Consider the following 14,050-nt stretch of genomic DNA (forward strand, 5'->3'; position numbering starts at 1 on the left):
GACACCAATATGGATTAATTGGGGAATATAAATTGCCCCTGTGACTGACAGGTGTAGGCAAAAGATTGTTTTGAATTAAAATAGGATAAAAGTTGCATCATTTTGGAAGTTCATTTTTATAATTGCATTTCTTTAGAGGCGGTTACTAAATATAACAAACTACTAAAGTTTTTATAGGAAATTGTACACATGCATTGCTGGAAAGTGATGCAAAGTTTCCCTTTAGGTTTTTACAGGTCACCGTGAAAGGGAATCATTATAAAAATATAAAATAAAAGTGTTCATTTTTGTTGTTCTCGTTTTACTCTAAAATTAATTAAAACTCAGTTGGATTTGGTCCGAGCTTCGGTGTCGCACTGAAGAGGAAAATACGATGCTGTAAGAAAATAATTGGATGGATAGTTTTGCTTTTAAAACTATTGAACCCACTGTAAATGTACAGTATATAGCAGATTGTGATCCTGATCTTGACTTTTTAAAGCAAAGCTGGTTGGATGTTTATTCTTGTAGTCCAGGTGGTCTTTATCTGGCTGACTGCATCACAACTGTTCTCCCCAGGCACCTGCATTGATACTCAGGGTAAAACAAACTCAACTGCCACATTCACACATCAGCATATTAGACAGACAACATCACACAATGCTTTCCACCTAAGACACAGGGCTCTCTTTTCGCAGATGGCGCATGCCGAAATGCTGGCGTATCCTGATGGTCATGCAAGCGCAAGCCTTCTTTGGGAATTTGGCTGACCGCTCTGCGAAATGTTGGGCAAAAGTCTTATGATTCCTCAAACCACTTTTGGAGTTGAAGTTTTGCTTGCTTTTGATCAATTTGATTCATAAATATGACAACAGCGAGAGAGGCTGCTTTGATTGACATCCGCTGTGTTCACACCCACAACTGCGCACACCTTTTCTTAAATACAGCGACTTGTCTGTGAAATTACACCTGGTCGCGTACTCTATTAAGAGATATATTTTCATATCTGTTGAATTCCAAAGTGTCAAATGGAATACACTTAAAATCCACAGCACTGATTTCTGAAGCTTAGTGCTTTTGTTATTTTGACAAGTTTGGTGGACCTCTATAAACTTCCATCGCCTATCATGTTCTGCCCACCTGCTGAAATTTTCATGCAGCGAAGCCAACTTGTTTCCGTGGGTCGACAGGATCAATTCCAGTTAAAGTATAGCATTTAGTGACTGGGTAGCACAATTGCACAGTGGTGAGTTTTTTTTTTTCAAACACCGTGAGAGGATTTTGTTTTCTATCCTCCTTCTCTCTGGGTCCTCTTACTTCCTCCCACAGACCAAAATCATGCAGCAAGGCCAATTGTTGAGCTTGGTTTTTTGTCTCTAGGTGTCAGCCCCTGTGATTCCCTAGCAATCTCTCCAGGTTGTACTGCCTTTCTTCCAGTGGCATCCAGCTGTATCGAGAATGGATAGATAGATATTTACCGACCATCACTGTTTCCCAAAAATGATGACCATTAGCCACCCCTGGGCTGCCGTCCACGCAATTCCATGAACGTTCTTCAGCTTACACTCTGTGCCCCAAAGGGTCTCTTGAAGAATGTTTTTAACAACTAATTTCACTTTCTGATTTATATATATATATTTTTTAATCTTTATACATTTTGAGGATGTCTACTAAATAATATCATCGAATTATTTTTGTTATTCAGTGAGTTGTCTAAGGTTATTTGTATTATACAAATGTATTATGTGGAAACAAACATATACAATTTTGAGTTCACACTTTAAAGTCTGTCAACAAATGCAGCATGTGTGCATGTTTTTGCATGCGTGTCTTAAGGGGGTAAGGGATACAGCGGTCTATTGGGGTTGCAGAGGGGGGCGGAGGAGCCATCATAACGGGAAGCCCCCCCAGCTTCCTCATCCTCCTGAGCTGCCAGATGGCACACGCATACCCCTCTGGAGGAAACCGCATATACACAAATACACACACACACACCCACATTCAAAGAGTATTTCCGTAAACACAAACGCATCAGTCACACGCATCATGCACCCTTCATGACAAAAGAACACAGGTGCATAATCTTTCCAGAAAAAAAAATTAAAGAGGAATGTGTGTAATTTTAGGCCAGCCGATCAAGCACAAATCACCTGCATTGTGCATGGAGAGCTTTTGCCGAACCATTAGAGAAGTCAGTGTAATTTCATGTATTTATTCAAGGTGCTACACAGAATATATTCCACTTGCTCGCAGATATCAGCAGTCCACATGTTGTCATTGAAACGTGTCACCATATGGACGCCAGGACAGTCGGTAAATGCATCACTTTGTGACGGTTTTGTCACTCGCTCTCTTAGATCTATTTCCAGACCAAATATGTCACTCTTTCACACCATAAAATGCCAAAGCTACTGAGCACAGGGTGTGTGCGTATGCCAAGTGCACAAGTTCAAGGGCGCACATGTTCCGACGTGCAGGGATGAATGTACCTGGATTGAGAGATAAAAAGGTTCATATTTCACAATTGCTTCTCAAAGTGCCCCGGACTTTAATAGGAAAGATGGCTTTAGATGATATGAATATGAGAATTTGAGTGATGTTACTTATTTTGGGTACACGCTGTTGGAAACACTGTTGGGGTGTGTGTGCGTGCGCATGTGTGTGTGCGTTCTGATAGTTGTGACAAATTTGTTGTTGAAGACATTTGTGTGTAACCTTTTGCTCGGATATCACACTCCCACACACGCTCCCACCCCAACACACACACATGCACACACAGTACCAGCAGTAATAGATATCCAATAGCTGGGAGCAGTGGAAGGGGTCTTGCTACATCTGTCAACGCTGCCTGGCAAAGGCACGGCAAGTTCAGATGCTATCTCCACAAACGGCTGCATCAAAAGATTTAGTGTCCCTAGCATCACTCCCACCCTGAGGTGGGCTGCGCTCGCAGTCTGCCGGGCAACACAACAAGGAGGAGGGTGGGGTGAAGAAAGACGCAGGCAGGGGACAGATAAGAGCCAAGCGACAGCAATATCAGCCAGGGGGTTTGAGGTGGAGGACAAGAGAAGGGGGTGAAGGGAGACCAGAGGTGGTGGGAGGAACAGGCAGAAGAGCTTCTCCTTTTTCACCTCTTCTTGAGCCCTACTTGATAGACAACACTTGGAATATAGTGTCTTTCCTCTGCCATCCGATGCGCTGAAACAATTTTTTTTGTGGGCCTATTTCCACCCTGTGTGGATGCTTTTCCATTACACTCTTCCGAGGACATGCGGTGATAATGGAAGTGTTGCCCCCAACCTTTTCTGACCTGGTTCAAGAATGCAGGCCAAGGAGTGCCTTGATGTCAACTGTCATCAGATTCTTTTTTAAGCGATGTGACAAGGAACATGCTCATTTCTTGGTTTTAAACAGCCGAAAAAAGGTCGGAAAATACAGTATATACACGACACATATTGTGTTTTAGATTCGAATATTACTCAATACTTATGTATTTACAATTTCACATGTAGCAATGGATGAAATACTGAAGCATGGAGCAAAAGTTTTCAGAAGCATCACCAGGTCCATTCAGTAATGTTTTTTGTTGAATAATGGATTTCATGTCTTTGTATTGTTCAGGTTCATGTTCAAAAGTTACATTTAGAGATGACAGATGAATAGAAGACTGATAACACCGGGAGCTTTTACAAGGAGATCTTTCTCTGTGCAGCTTTGGGTCTGAAGTTATAATCCTTTTTTTTCCCTATCTATTAAATTCCACTTATCAATGAGGGGGCAAATATCTATTTGTTTGGTACGAACATGAGTGCAGCACGGGGTGTGTGCAGGAGCGACAGCGACCTGGACACACTTCTAATTTCTCTCCCTTTGGGTCAGCTGCTAATCACAACTCTCCAGAGACCCCACTTGCCCCCCTCCCACTTTCACACACAGACCTCGAAGACACATAATTTGCTCTTGAATAACCTCAACGGGGGTATGTGACGATGCAGGGAATTGGGGCAAAATGAACAATATTTTGAAAGAAAGAGAGAGCGTGTCTTTGAAGCTTTTTTTTTTCTTTTTACCGCCACATGGCTACGAGGCTGTCAGCTCGTGGAGGATTTCTCCTGGATGTGTGTGTTAAAAGACCTTCCCATGAAGTAGGGGGAGGGAGGGAGGGAGAGAGCCGCAGCCCTGATTAAATGCTGGAGCCGTCATGCCTGCGAGCCAGCTAGGAGATTAATATCGGCGTAACCTGTTACTTAATTCATTATGGGGATACAGGCTAATTTGATTTGATATTATTTTAATAAAGTTCTGTGATATCCAAGATTGTTTCAGGCTATCAAAATAATTTTCCAGTTATTACAGTTCGTCAGGCAGGTCCCTTTGATAGCAGTGGTTAGCCAGGCCTGTCCTGAATACATTACTGCACCCCCCCCCCTCTCTCTCTCTCATTCCTGAAACTCTCTCTTGCGCTCTTGCCCTCATGCAACGACCAACCCCCCCCCCCCACACACACATATACAATTTTTATTTTTTCATGAGTTTTGTACAAGGCGCGGTCTAAATCCGCGCAGTGATGACTATACTTTGTTTTAACATTTTCTCAGACACAGAGCTTGGCATTTTCGACCATCATGGGCATAACCACAAATGGAACGACTTGTTTCGCCACCATCAGAAGCGGCTCCTCTCATTCCCTTTCAAATTTACATGTAGGAGGAACAGACCTTGACATGGCGAAAGAACAAATTGGTCAGAATGCTTAAAGATTGCATGTGAGCTTAGAACTAATTCATTCATTTTCTTTTTTTATGTGGAAAAAATGTGTTCAAAATATAGACAAATCCAAAGTTAACTAATCTCTTTTACTTTTTCATTATATTTTCAGCGTTGTTGATTATGGCATTTGAACGATTGCTACAATCAAATAAATTCTACTTTGCCACTTCACCGATCAAAATATAAATACTCCCCCCATAGTTTTTTGCAAAAAATCCACTTTAATTAAAGCTCTCTATTTCTCTGTAGTTTCCATCTTGCTTTCCTTTTTTTCCCCCCCATCACCAGCGTCATCCATTCATTATTAAAGCTCCCCTCGCCTCATCTCTCCTGTGTTCTGCTCTATTATAAACCCTTGTATCAACTGCTCCGGGCCATCGAAGGACAGAGGAAAGAGGGGAAAAAATAAAATGAAGACATGTTCGGCTCTTTGCAGGGGGCGTGTAAGTCGCCTGTCAGCCTGTAATCACTGTGTCTGCGACTCTGTATGCTAATTTATCCCTCCATACTGCTGACTAGGCCATGTAATATAAATGAAGTTTGTTGGACTGCACAAGGGCTGACTTGAATAAAAGATCAGGGTCCTGAGGAGATTCAGTGCTGTTATTAGCCATGTGGAACTTCACAACCCTACCACCAGAGACCTAATGTTGTAATGAACATTTTTTACATAGAAATTGGCATCTTTATCCGTGTCAGTGAGGGAGCCGCATTGTACTGTATATTCGTGACTTGAATGAATGCAAGCCACCGGACGGCCTTTTTTCTCACCTCAATTCTGCCCCGATTATCAAATGAAACAACTAATTCGATTTTCAATGGGCAGGGTGACAAATGGGCTCTTCTCAAGGCTTTCCATCGCTTACTGTTAATCTACATTCGTCACTTTTTGTTCTTAGCCTGTGTACTGATTGGATAGCTAACAGCCAATCAGAGTGATCAAATATTACGTTACGATGCCGATTCAACATGCAGAATCCGATGGAAGACCCCCCAAACACTATCGACGTGATCGAGACATCAATCCAACACCCGCATGCTTCCCAACGCCAGCCGCCTGGTCAGAGGGTGCTATTAATAATAATTTTAAGATAGTGATAACTCCATCAATGATTTTATTTCTACAATGGTTCAGAGTGATTGTCTGATGGTGTTGTCAGATTTATGAATGAAATAACGAAATCCACCAGACATGTCTGTGGAGCTCAGAATTTGTCAGCCTGTGCCTTCATTCAATCCACCAAAATGACAGTACACCACTTAGACCTGCTTTTAGTGAGTCTAAAATCAAGTCTATCTAGTCACCAAATTTCCAGATGCGCTGGGGGCATGCAATTGAATGCATGGGAAACAAATAGACACAAAAGGAAAACACTTGCAAGGATCATCAAGAGGATACTCACACAGAACTAACTGTGTGGTAAACGGCTAACCAAACCGACCTCAGGCGCTTGGCTACTCACTTGGTAATGCCAAGTAAAAGACATATTCAACACACTCTGGTGTGTTTGTATCTGACTTCAAGCTCCTATGATTGCTACTTTTTCGTGATTTTTTTTAGATTTTTTGCTGGACACAATTTCTTGTACTTAACTGTAACTTTGAAGCCATTTTCTTCTCTTTTTCTGAGTGCTTTTTAGCCTTTTCAGTTTATCGTTTTAATTTCATGGCCCACTTATTAACTGCTGGGGCTCATTCTCATTAATCCAGTTTCCAGTTGAGGCAATGTGCTATGTTACCAACAAGGTGATGAATAAACTGCACACTTGGGTTTGCAGGATCCAGTCAACCCCAAAAGAAAACTGAAACAATAGTGGATTATGTTGTGCATTTCCGTCAGTGGATTGTTTTTTCGTTTTATATCTGAGAGTAAGGGGGTGATTGTTCTCTTCCACTTCTACATATATATATTTTTTAAACAATACAATACTAAACATAAACATTAACACAATTATTTTGAGATAGAATAAACTACAACAAATTTAATAGAAAAATGTTTCCTTTATATTGTGTTAATGGTATTACTAATATACACCCTTCCATCAAATACAAAATCCCCAAGGCTGAATGTTCAAATAAGGAATTAATACCTCTAATACAGAATCAACAGTTACTCGTGAGCTTTGCCCTGAATCAATAATTATTCAAACATATAGAATCAATAAGTGAAATAAAAATGAAGAGGAATTGACAAGATGGAGATGAAGCACACATTGCATTTCTTTCTCTGTGAAATTAATGTTTGAATAGTCAACATTAGCATAGCACAACATCTATTTAACTTGTATGTGATAGGACTTCACATTTTACTTTAGCACATGGTTCAATATTTGAACAGTATTTAGGGAGCTTGAGAGGTGAAAAAAGTGCTTGGAGTGATAGTGGTAGTAATAAAGAAGTTATTGACCAAATGATATTGATCGACAGTTCCTCAGGCAAAACGAGCCGACCTTGGTCTCCCTCTGTGGCTTGCCCTCTCTCTTACTACCTCCCCTCTACTCTCCTCCCCCAGAATTCAATAATATATTATTTTACACAGTTTAAAGCCGGACAACAAATAGCTGCACTGCACAAGGTGAGGAATTGCTGCTAAATTTTTAATGGCTATTAGCCTCTAGGAATTTGGCAAGGGACTATGTGAGGGTGATTAAAATCAAGACTGCAGTCAAGTCTCAGTCTTGATTAGAAGCTTGCTATTCAACATAAGAAGGTGGGAGGGGGATGTTTGTCACAAACAAATGATTTCCTTCAATTCTGCTTGAATAAAACAATAACCTTGAAGTTATTGTAGAAAAGAAGCGAGGTGATTCTATCCACTAGTGTTGGCTGCTTAATGCACAAGGTCAAAGGCAAGACAAAGTGGCCATTGATTTAGCATGGAGAACACAGGAAGGGAATACAAACTTGGAAAGCTCAAAGATGCAGATAGACGTCCACATTTGGTATCGGATTTGTACCTTCTTTGTGAGGAAAGTTTCGTAACATTATTGCAAACGAGTTGAGATCAGCCAAATTGTCTTCAAAAAATGATTTTTTTTAAATTTTTGGCAAAATGAAAAAATTCCACAAAATGTCAACGCTATTTTTATTTTTTTACACCTAAGGGCAATACAATGGTGCTCATAACACAACTGCACCACAACAAACGGATTGGACTTGGAATTTGGGTTTCAATCTAAACTCAAATTGCATCAATGTGGATATCCAAGTCACAGGCTTGTTAGGTTCCTCCTTTCCTTCCCAAAAGTGAGTGGTGCGCTTCTCGCATATGCTGTTGTCAGCATTAATTCAGCCTTGTTTGCAGACGAACACACTTGAAATGGTCTTTCCAGTCTTAACATATTCCAAGAGATTTGATTGACAGTCATTCCAAATGCTTGCGCAATATTTTCTTTTTTATCCCACAGCCCAAAATGTCACTTCATTTGTCATCACTTTTAGTCCTCACTTGAAAATAGGCCCAAGGTTCATGTAATAGGCTATTGCAATGTGACAAAATTGCCAAGTTGGACTGATTGGTATGTTTTGTTGGCAGTGTCGAATAGAATGTTGGAGTGGATACAGATCTGACTCTTTTAATCAGATACATGAATTAATGATTCTCTTTTCTTTCTTTCTTTCTTTCTTTCTTTCTTTCTTTCTTTCTTTCTTTCTTTCTTTCTTTCTTTCTTTCTTTCTTACGAAGGGCAAGTCCGATCATCTATAGCGCGTGCTTTCACCCTTACCTCACTTAGCCCATGTGAACATGATCTTCTTGTTCGTTTGCATGTCAGAGATGCTGATGGAGAAAGAGATGGTGGTTATGCTCGGTAAAATATTCATCCTTCTTGCAGGCCAGTCAAGTGAAACATCCAACTACTTGGCAAACAAGGCAACTGAAAAAAAGCAGACGATACATACATTATTTAGCTGTCGGGTTGTTATCAATTCATATTGGGTCACTATGGAAGATTTAAATTTGTGTGCATGTCAAAAAGAAGAATTTGTACCACACGTCTTTGTTACATTTGAGCAAAATTGCTCAATAAATTCAGTTAGTCATTTAATAGTATCAACAATCGGTGGCACATTGGGTTACATTGTTCTGCTTTTGTTCTTAGCTGCATCACTACTCTTTTAAAGCTTGACTGCATGATGCTACAAGATATGACCTTACCTTAAAATTCAGCCCATAAGTCTATTTCCCTACGTGACACACACACACAGAAAGAGGGACAGATTCGCACAGTGTTTGCTGTGGGAGAGCTCCTCATTTACATCAATTATGGATATTCAACTTCCATCCTTGTGGCCTGGCACTGCATATTTCATGGAGAGGGGGTATTTTATGAGTTAATGTGTCCAGTTGACATGCCTCTGAAAGCACTGCCCTGTCCCTTACACCGCATGGAGGGTAGGGAAGAGCACGCAAACCTTGTGTGCGTGTGTGTATCCATTCAAAATCCTCCCTTGCCATGTCATACATTAAGTGTGTGGCTACAATTTTGCAGAGGATATGCAAAATTGCAGGCTTTTGACTTTGTCTTCATTGAGAGAATTTATGAACATCAAGAACACAATATGTACAATGTCATGTATGTTTGGATCTTTAAACATGCATAAGTGTTTTGAATAATAAGGACTCGTTAGAAATTGTCCCAGTGTGTCATCCTTCTCTATGGAAGTCTATCTTCAGCATCCTCTATCACTCTAAGCTCCGTCCTTGTTGTCTTTCCTTCACTTTCTGGTTCCTCCACCAAGTCTCCTTCTCTACTAGAAGTCATTCCAAGTACTCTCTTTTCTGTCTCACTTTGGCGGTAGCGGTCCAGTCTTTTCAGAAGCTTTCAGAAGATTTTTTGGGGGGAAAAAAAACGATATAACGGTAATAAGGAAAGCAAGGGGGCTCAGAGTGGGCTAACAGGGGGGCATAGCACCTCCTGGACTGTTTTTAACCATCAGTTAGCAGCACTCTCATCATCTTCAAACACATCGCCTTAGTGTGATGAGTTCCCCGAAGAGGTCTGTGGCTACTGTGTCTTGAAAGCACCCTGATTTTTGCCAGTGTGTGCACTTTTAATTGCGCTCCCATTGCTTACCCCACAGCCCCTCCAATCTCTCCGTTTCACATTCACCCATTCTCCTCCAGACCCCCGACAGCTCACTTTCCCCTTTTTCATTCTGACGTTTAAGCCCTTTCTCTCTATCTGTCCATTCTTCAAAGGCAAACTTCATTCACTTTATTTTAATTTCATAGACAAACCCTGGGGGCCGAGTGAGCGATGGCTGCGGTATTGGGAGTGGGATGGAAGGAGAAATAAGAAACTCAGCTTTATTTTACTGATGGCTCCATAATATTTAGGCTAAAGCTTTTTTGGACTGCTTACCGTCCAGCCATGAACTAATAGTCAAAACAAAAAGCGCTAACAGAAACGCCTACACAGGTTGAAGTATAGGCCTGAAGGACTTTTGGATCTTTGGTACTCAAAGTTGTGGCAAATTTGTACAGACTAAAAGCTTGGCAGTCACTAAACCAGAATTACACGGCATTTAAAAAAACGGTATGGTACTTTTGCTTGTGATAATAGCGCGCCCCAGTATGCAGGTGAACAGGTTGAGTGAAAGATGAGGCCATCCTCTTCGCCCTTTGGTTATTTCTGTACTAAGCCTTCCCTGACAATGGTTGCGCAATGATCTGTGAGATAGAGATCGCGCTTTGTTGTCTCTGTCAGCCAGAACTGGGCCACGGTGCCAGAAGGTCAAGTGAACGGAAAAAGAACAGGCTTACACAACATGGAAAACCCAGGATTGTCTTTGATATAAAGCAAGGTCCCGTTCTCAGATTGAAGGCGGACATTGATTTCAGACCACAGAAAGTGAACAGAAGCGGAAATGCTGGAAACAAACATTTTATTTCCTGCGGTTAACCTAAATGTTTATTTAATACTAGCCTTTGATTTGACACTACTAAAATAAGTATGTGTTCATAATTTTAAAAGGTTGCGGAGATGTATCGTAATGAGGACATTTGTTTCTTCAATGCAACGCCTGTGAGATGGCAGCCTGTTACAACAGATCCACTAATTTGTCAACAATGGAAGCAGCTTCATTCCCTTTAAAATCAATGTGCGGTTCTTGACATGTCAGAAGAAGTAAGTGATTTATTCAAGACCATGGTCAAAATGAAGAACTGCAAGCAGGCAGATGACGTAAGGACAGGGAGATGATAGATCTGTGATGTGGGGACTTCACTTTTTGCATTGAGGGTCAATTGTGCGTACGTACATTTTGGCACTCAAACCTACAGCCTATCGGGACCGAGAAAGGACAACAACAACTAGAAATGAAAATGAAATTTACCTGTTTGATCATTAAACTTTCTTTGTGTTTTGACCAAGCGAAGAACATCAGCCCTGAAGAGGGAGAGATTGAGATGGGAACGAGAATGCATGGAACAAGAGCTGAAAGCAGAAATCCAGTAGGAATACAAGCCGTGCATTGCCAAATACAAAAACAGGCCGCTCTTTCGTCTTTCTTTATCCTCCTATTTTATTCCCTTTGTTAGCGGAACTTGGCGTACAGGACTTCAGAGGAGGCTGCAATGAGCACATCAAAGCATGCTGACAGATTGTGGCCCAACGGACACACTCCAAGTGGGCATTATTTTTCTTGTTGAAAATGTAGAAAAGGCGAGTACAAAGTGGGGAAATGAAAGCGCCTTCTACGGTTATTTTTGCCTCCCTCCTCATTTTCCGCTTTTGTTTTCCTCTCAGTCTCCTCGTGTCGAGGGTCAGAGCGGTACCTTGTTTGTGTCAGATGTTCCTTTTTGGAGATTTATGTCCAGCCTACAGTCTTCCTTTCTTACTTTCACACATTCCTTTTTGCAGACTTTTCTGACAAGCGCTTTTTGAGTTCAGCTCACGTGGCTCCGGGCAAAAATCCATATGGGTCTTCAGCTGCTCTACATTCAACCGACGAAGGTTAGGATAGAGAGAGACGGCCCAGCTCACAGTCCTGTGATTACAAACAAATTATTAATCGTGCTGTGCATCTGCTTACCAAAATAATAGATGAATAATTAAATGAGAAATGATCTCTTGACACTCTTTGTCTTTTTTTTTCTGCGCCTCGGGTTCCAGCAACGAGGAAAGTGTCAGGTGGGAATTAGTAGTAAGATTATAAGATGAATCAGGAAGGGATTCGCTCTGACCAGAGCTCAATGACATAGCGGGTTACTAAAGTCACTCACCTCGAGTGATGAATTTCAGACATGCTATTGATCATTGCTATCTTGCATTGTTTTGGCGTCATGGCTGGGGCTTCTCATTTATTTAATTTTTCACTGCTGAAATGCTAAGTAGCTGTGTGGGTGGTCAATTTGACAATGATATTGAGTTGGTGCGATTATAAAATATTTGGCATAGTGTTCTAGCTTTATGATCATATCATTTCATATCATTGTTACAATTGGTTTCATACACAAGCCGATCAGGTTACATCTGATTTACTGACATGTTTAATAAAGTACAATTATAGGAATAGGACGGCTGGCTTCAGTGAAGCATACAATGTAAATCTCGCCATTGAAGAGATTTGGTTGCAAACAATCCTGTGTGGTTCTTTTGTGCAAAGAAAGTCATACAACCTTGATGTAATCCAATATATAAATTAACAAGCCTGCTGGACCCCTAAACTGCAAGTGATGTAACGAGTAGCATTTTTTTTCGGTATGTCGTGAAACGGGAGAGTCAGTTCAACAACATCAAATGACTTATTTGTAATGCACTTTTTTCAATCAGTGTGTATGTAAAAATAAATTAGGACAAAATAGATCAAGTTTACAAAATTCTTTCTTGTTCTCCTCTTTGGTACACATTCCAGATAAATACTTTTGGCCTGTAAATAGAAAATGAAGCCGATTTTGCAGTGACCCAAAGTTAAACATTCAGGAATTCAACATGCAGCTGAAAATCTTTCAAGGGTGATATGTTTCAAAGCAACTCCGGCATCACAGAAATCTTACGCCATCGGACCTGGCATGGCCCCTGAGGGTGATGTTTCAGCCCATTGTCCAGGAATTGACAGAATTTCACAGCTGCATACTCTTCCCAGTTTTGATGCCTTTTTTGCTCACCGTGCGACCCTTTTTGAAAATGCTACACAAGACGGGTATACTTCCTTGGACTGTAGATGCTCTACACATTCACTTCACGTCGACCTCTTGGACTCCTCTCTCTGGTTTTGATCTCTCTTCCCTCACTCTTTGGCCCCTGGAGGATGTCAATGCAGACTGAAGGGGCTTCCAGGGGGTTTCAAGGGGCCTTTCAATCCTTCATCCAGGTCTTAGTGTTCAAAGACCTTGGCCAGTCATCCAACTGCACACACACACGCTAGCTATTGTGTTGAAATACACACTGCTATTCTGGTGAAATAATGAAAAAAAAAAAGATGGCAAGACAAGAAAATGTCAAGAAAGGAAGGAAGTAGTAGCCAACTGAGAGCTTATCTGAATTTCAGAATAAGATCAAAAAGAAGTCCTCAGAGATGAAGCCTAAGCACCATCAAAATGAGATTAAAAATGTCAAACGAGTACAACTTTGAACATGTTTCCAATATAGTCAGTCGTTCTTCCATAAAACACACAATTCATATTCTACCTGCTACACATGTGCTTATCCAGAGATGATCTAGTTCATCCATCCATCCATCCATCTTCTTCCGCTTATCCGGGGTCGGGTCGCGGGGGCAGCAGCTTTAGGAGGGACTCCCAGACTTCCCTCTCCCCAGCCACTTCATCCAGCTCATCCCGGGGGATCCCAAGGCGTTCCCAGGCCAGCTGAGAGACATAGTCTCTCCAGCGCGTCCTGGGTCGTCCCCGGGGTCTCCTACCGGTGGGACATGCCCGGAACACCTCCCCAGGGAGGCGTCCAGGAGGCATCCTGATAAGATGCCCGAGCCACCTCATCTGGCTCCTCTCAACGTGGAGGAGTAGTGACTCTACTCCGAGTCTCTCCCGGATGACCGAGCTTCTCACCCTATCTCTAAGGGAGAGCCCGGACATCCTGCGGAGAAAACTCATTTCGGCCGCTTGTATCCGAGATCTCGTTCTTTCGGTCACGACCCATAGCTCGTGACCATAGGTGAGGGTAGGAGCGTAAATCGACCGGTAAATTGAGAGCTTTGCCTTTTGGCTCAGCTCTCTCTTCACCACAACGGACCGGTACAGGGTCCGCATTACTGCCGACGCTGCACCGATCCGCCTGTCGATCTCACGCTCCATCCTCCCCTCACTCGTGAACAAGACTCCAAGATACTTGAACTCCTC

General features: G+C 41.8%; 2 long non-coding RNA genes across 6 annotated transcripts in view; one reads left to right on the forward strand and one right to left on the reverse strand.

The window, feature by feature from the left end:
- LOC148393125 (uncharacterized) overlaps positions 1-11,887 on the reverse strand; it is a 35,661-nt gene extending 23,774 nt beyond the window's left edge. For all 3 annotated transcript variants that reach the window (XR_015860590.1, XR_015860592.1, XR_015860591.1), the window contains exons 1-2: positions 11,086-11,887; positions 8,475-8,624 (exon numbers count right to left, since the gene is read on the reverse strand). This is a non-coding gene — a long non-coding RNA (uncharacterized LOC148393125). The remainder of the gene's footprint in view (positions 1-8,474; positions 8,625-11,085) is intronic.
- Positions 10,484-11,826, forward strand: LOC148393126 (uncharacterized). Of its 3 annotated transcripts, none has more exons than XR_015860589.1 (3): positions 10,520-11,203; positions 11,291-11,378; positions 11,613-11,826. It is a non-coding gene; the product is annotated as an uncharacterized LOC148393126 (long non-coding RNA). The 3 variants fall into 3 exon arrangements; XR_015860588.1 differs by having other exon boundaries at positions 10,526-10,877; positions 11,124-11,203; positions 11,291-11,826; XR_015860587.1 differs by having other exon boundaries at positions 10,484-11,203; positions 11,291-11,826.
- Positions 11,888-14,050: the final 2,163 nt, after the last annotated feature.

This window comes from Syngnathus floridae, chromosome 9 (assembly GCF_059516105.1).
Source record: "Syngnathus floridae isolate MCC-2025c chromosome 9, RoL_Sflo_1.0, whole genome shotgun sequence".
Classification (NCBI taxonomy): Eukaryota; Metazoa; Chordata; class Actinopteri; order Syngnathiformes; family Syngnathidae; genus Syngnathus; species Syngnathus floridae.